The sequence below is a fragment of the Condylostylus longicornis genome, unplaced genomic scaffold (genome assembly GCF_029603195.1).
Source record: "Condylostylus longicornis isolate FDR11 unplaced genomic scaffold, ASM2960319v2 ptg000143l, whole genome shotgun sequence".
In the NCBI taxonomy this organism is placed as follows: Eukaryota; Metazoa; Arthropoda; class Insecta; order Diptera; family Dolichopodidae; genus Condylostylus; species Condylostylus longicornis.
In genome coordinates, this window is record NW_026578111.1 from 296,663 (window position 1) to 302,747 (window position 6,085).

A 6,085-nucleotide genomic window follows, 5' to 3' on the forward strand; every position below is an offset into this window, starting at 1 on the left:
TGCATTTAGTAATAGAAAAGAAATATGAAATGTCACTATTTTTAAAAATAAAATAGAGCACTATAAAACTTATACATATACATACTTTATTTTTTTTTTGTAAAAATGTAAATAATGAATCTTCATTCCTTAAGGCTGATAGGTTACATAAAATTTGTTCTTGAAAAATTTTTCAAGTTGACTTGGATTTGATTTTACTTTGACGATCTTCCAAGATTGCACCAAAATTTAAAAAATTGAAGTTGACGTTAAATTGCTTATTTGCTAGACCAAAGATAGTGAAAGAAGAAAGTACATACACATACTATTTGTGCAAATGTTAAAATGAGCTGAACAAGGTTCAAACAAAGAGCTTACAATTCCAATCGTGCGATATATCAAAAACTCACCTTCAGTGTTTTTGACATTTCACACAAGCACCAAGCATGTTTATGTGACATATTATATCCCGCGTACTAATTTCAGTAAACCAAACTAGAAACGCCGAAATTTTTGTTACTGGATATCGCGTCATTTTGGGCTTAGACTTTGGCATATTTGTTATCACGGCTGACAGTAATAAAAGCCTGATGGCCTATTATATAAAAATTCAAAACTCGGAAATTTGTATAATTGATTTGCGATTCGCAAGTGTATTTTTATTACAAGATACCAAATTGTAATGATATCGCATCGCAAAAAATTCAAACTGGCAACATTTTCTAAAATTTTTTGTGTTTATCATTTCCGACAGTCCTTTTAAGGTAAACATTTAAACTAATTTAAAGTAGTCACACCACGGCGGGCAGCAATACAGACCTTGATCTTAAGCGAGAGTGACGGTTCACAACTGAGGAATTTGCAATTATCCTAATGAGATCTATAGAGAGGACTTTTTAACATCATAAATCTTCCACAAGATCTGGTTTTTTCCAATTTTTAATTAGAAAAAGTTAAAACTCAATCTTTTTCTACTTTACTAGTGCTAAAGTTTTGTCTTATTGAAACATTAAAAAATCCATTAAAAAAAAACCTTTCAGGTTCTGCTCATTTTTTAAGATTTCAATAAACGCTGCACTTCGGGGAAAAAAAATAGTATCCGTGACTTTAATAATGCTTTAAAAAAGATTTAAGTACGGTATTAGTACGGTTGTAGTACCGTCTCAGAGCTTTCAATACCTTCACATTGTAGAAAAAACTACTAAAGCTTTTCGTATATTTTGGAATACAATTTTTCCATATCAATACAACTTTGACGTTTGTTTGAAAATTTTAATTTAAAGTTCTGTTCAAATGTTCATTTTTATTAAACGTTACCACATCATTAAAAACATAGCATTTTTATGCTGCACTTTGATAAAAAAAATGGAAACCAAGATCTTTATTGCTGAAAATATATGCTAGTTTATTTTATCGGTTATTTCTGGTAACATTTATGTAACAACGTATAAGAAAAGAGTGCTCGATTTTTGCGATACCCGATTACGTCTCCACTATGTATTAAACGCATTTAGAAAAAGTGTACAATGTCAAGAGCTTTTACTAAACTTTTTGGAACTTGATACTTTGTAAAATTTACGTCGTGAGCGCATTATTGAAGTCACGGTATATTATAATTATACAATCACAACTATTTGATCAGAGCTTTAATTGAAATGATTGAGTAATATTATAAAAATTTAAGATGTTTGATCATATTTGTTTTGCTTTTCGTACAATAACGGAAATATGTAATGTACATATATATATATATATATATATATATATATATATAAATATATATATATATATCTACATTACATATTATAACTAGTATGTTAATATACATATATACATACTTCATATTATATATACTATATGTATAATATAAATATACATAAAAATATTAAAAAGTATAATGTACGTAGTATAAAATACGTATATGTATATACGTAGTATATATTTTTTAATACATAAACTGTTAAAAGTACTGAACGTTGCATTGCTGTTGTAAGGGAAATAAAGGTAATTCAGTGGAGTACAAAAAAATAAATTGAAAAAAACTCTCCAATTTTCCTTGAACAAAAAAAAGTGTTTTGTTTTTATATTTCAAGATATTTTTAATTTCATTTCATAAAATAAATAAACAAAACGTTGTAAAAAAGTGTATATTCCTTTAATGATACATATAACAAAAACTATATCCATATTCATTAATGACAAAAATAATAAAAATTAATTTAAAAAAATATGTTAAAAATGAATTGTGTTACTTAAGTTGTTTTCAAATTTAAATGGATAAGCATCAAATAATTAATTTTATCTGGAGTTATACTTAACCGTTTTCCGTTATTATACATCCAGCTAGAGAAAACGCCTGTTTAAATAGGGTCGGTATGCAATTGACTCCTGCATGTGCATTATGCAAATATGAAAAATTCATTTTTTTTTCATTCCAACAACTCATGATATCAATTTCGGTGGAAATTATGCGCATGGAAATTATACGCATATATATGCGTATCTATTGGGTTTGATTTCGGAATAGAATTTAAATACCGTATTGCAAATATATGCAATTTATAAGAAGTATCGATATTTTTTTCAAGACTTTCTCCACTTTTTTATGTAGATAGAATTTTATTTAAGCAAAATATGAAATATACTAGATTGAACAAAAAACCGAACATAATACATGCTAGTGATGGGAACTATCGATAGTTAGTAAATGAATGATCGCAACTATCGAATAGTTTTAATAGTTTTAATAGTTTCGCAACTATTCCAATGATTTTATAATTAGATTATTTTTTTCATTTGAAAGTGTATACATGTAACATTTATATTTGCTATTAGCCTTTTTCATATCACATTTGTAAAAAACTACAAAAATTAAAATAAAATTTAAATATTCATTTATTAGTCATTTTAAAATTAAAAATTATTATACATTTCAATTAAACTAAAAAAACAAAATATCACAAACTCAAATTCGTTGAAAAATATTTTAAATGCTATTTAATACGTTCAAGTAGCTTTTATTTTAAAATATGTCAAAATTTTATCACCTCTAAATCTGTTTCTCATTTGATTTATTGTCAGTTCAGCTTATGAATATGCATACGACCATACTTTATTTATTCAAGAACTGTCAATGGTTTTGGCTCAACATTTCATACATTTTTTTTGCTACATAAAAAAATTTATAAAAATTAATTATTTTTGTAAATTTTTATATGTAGGAACAAAAAATGTATGAGATCACATTTTCGTAGTATTAAAACTGTCGATAGTTTTTTAAATATAAATAACTACCTACATTTATTCCAAAAACTATTGATAGTTTTCATTATACAGGTTCCTATACATTCTTAATTGTAAAACATCGATAGTTTTCATTGTTAAAGCTCCTATATTCTCTCAATTCAAAAAATATCGATAGTTTTCATTATACAAATTCCTATATCTTTTTGTTTACAAAAATTATCGATAGTTTTTATTGTTGAAGTTCCTATACTTTTTCATTTCAAAAACTATCGATAGTTCACTATCAAAGTTTTTTTCCTATACTTTCTTCATTTAAAAAAATATCGATAGTTTCCATTGTACAAGTTCCTATACTTTCGTCATAACAAAAACTTTCAATAGTTTTGTTATAAAAATTATCCAAATTATTTAAACCTACATTTAAACCTACATTTTTTCTTAATAAAAATACTATCGATAGTTTTTATTACATGTATACTAAGTGTGTATATAAACGGATTTCAGAGAATAAAGAATAAATAAAGATTACAAAACAGTTAAAATGCTGCTAAAATTAAGTCGCGAAGTTGCTTTATCTTTAAAAAGTGTTAATTGTTGGATTCTCTTCAGAATTTTTTAGGAAAAAGCAAAAAAGAAACTTTATTAACTACCTCTAGTATTCAAATCTAGAACATTTATATAAGAACGTACCAGAAATATTTTAGTATAAGTTAGGTGTAGAAGAAAATGCATTGGCAGTACATATTTTATAGTTCGACAACTACAGAATATATACATATGTTTTTTTTACCTTTACTTTTACACTTAAAATGCAATAAAAGTTGTATGTGATTTCTTAAAGAATTTACTATAAATAACAAAACTCATATTGTGGAATAAAGCAAATTAATATTAATTATGGGTTAATTTGTACACTAGTGTATTTAGTTTTTAGTCTATTTTGTGCAAATTAACCCATAATTACCCATACATACGACGAATAATGCTATTTTAAGAGGTTGGATAGATTTTGGATACATTTTTTTCTCGAAATTGGATACATCTTGTTTTTACCGAGCGGGAACACTACATACTTATACATTTTGAAATTTTTTTCTCTCTCGCAAAAGCACTGAACTGAATTATGAATTTACATAGGGTACCTGTGTAATTTTTATTGTACGTGTGGACGTCTGAAGCATTTTTTTTAAAGGAAAAATGCCATATCTATTTATGAACAACACAAATTTCCTTTACACAAATAGATAAAAAAATGCCATATCTATTTGTCTAAATGAAATAATATTCTTAGCTCTATTGATTATATATATATTTTTAATTTAAAATTTAAATTTTACAAAAATCGGTTGGTAAATTCTGTCTGAAAAATGTATTTAAAAAAAAAATTCCAATTTTTAACGCAGTTAGGAAAAACTCGAATGAGTGTTTTTCTTACAATTATCAAATGAATGTTTTTTTTTAGAACTGTGGAATAAACCGATATTTTTATTCGATAGTGCGAAGCACTAATACACACTTTCTAGTAAGAATTTAAAAATATTAATTTTTGAAATATTTACTATATGTAGCTTATTTTCTCTAAAAGCTTGAATAATCCAATTTCTCGTTTAATTACAATACTTTTTTTTGATCATAAGAAATTATTACAAACAATTCCCATAAGAACTAATAGAAAAGCTTTTATGCATTTTTAATCATAAATAAAACAAGCAAAAATTTTGCTTGATTTAATTACAAATTTTGTATAATTGGTCAAGGATTGATCGAATTGCTTGGAACACTATTAGGCAATAGAAAAAGTAGCTAAAATTTTGAATATGAAAATAGAAAGTTCTTGGAAGGAGTTTAGCCGCCGGATTGACGGTACTGCGGAAGTCTCTAGATTTAGAACAATCTCTAGATCTCTAGATTCAGAAAGATCTTTTAGCCTTTAGCGTTGCTTCTGGCAGTACACTTTCCTGAAGTTCGCATGGAATGTGCTCACATCTACCACGCTGGCGTGTTCTGTGCTGAAGCAGTGATATCTGAAAGAGGAATTTTGCGGGCTATGCGCAGCTTTGAGCGCTTCATGTTGGTGGGTCCTGACGAGATTGCGCTAGCAAAAATACAATACGCTGCATAGGACATCCTTCCTTGGATGGAGATCATCTATGAGATCTGTGTAGGGTGGTCTTCATTCCCAAGACTTGGAGAAGTTCTTACAGCCACCCAAAGGATCTTAGACCTAACAGTCTAATATCAGTAGTGTAAGTGTACTTGTCCTATAGGGTTAATATATAAAAATTGTTTCAGTTAATGAAAGGTGTTTTATAAGTAGTATTTCAGCAAACATACCAAAATATGAAAAAAAGCTAATTTTCAAACAGACCTAGTTGAAGAAAAATGTTGATGTGGAGACTAATTTATTTCTTCAAGTGGAATCTTTTGAATATGGTTCTGTAGAATATTGGAGTATAGTACCTTCAGATGAGGAAAAATATGATTACGAGACAGAGCACTATCAATAGCTTCAGAGTGAGCACGATTAAAGTTGAGGAAATCTATAAATGTAGCAAATGTACGAATATTTAAATCAGATTCAGGCGATACTTTAAATGGGGTGTTCCCATTTAAAGTCCAAAAAAGCCTTTAAAACGAGTACTTCGATCATCCACTAGATAGGATGATTAACAATTACAATTAAATTTTACTGTTCGTTAAAAAACAAAAGTCTGCCTCTAGTTTATCTGCGCAACAATAGATACGTTTCAAATAGATTATAATGTAGATGATTATTATAAATATTGTTGAATGACGCATCAATTAAATATTGTCCGGAAAATACTTTATCAAAATTTACAAATAAATTATGAAAATATTT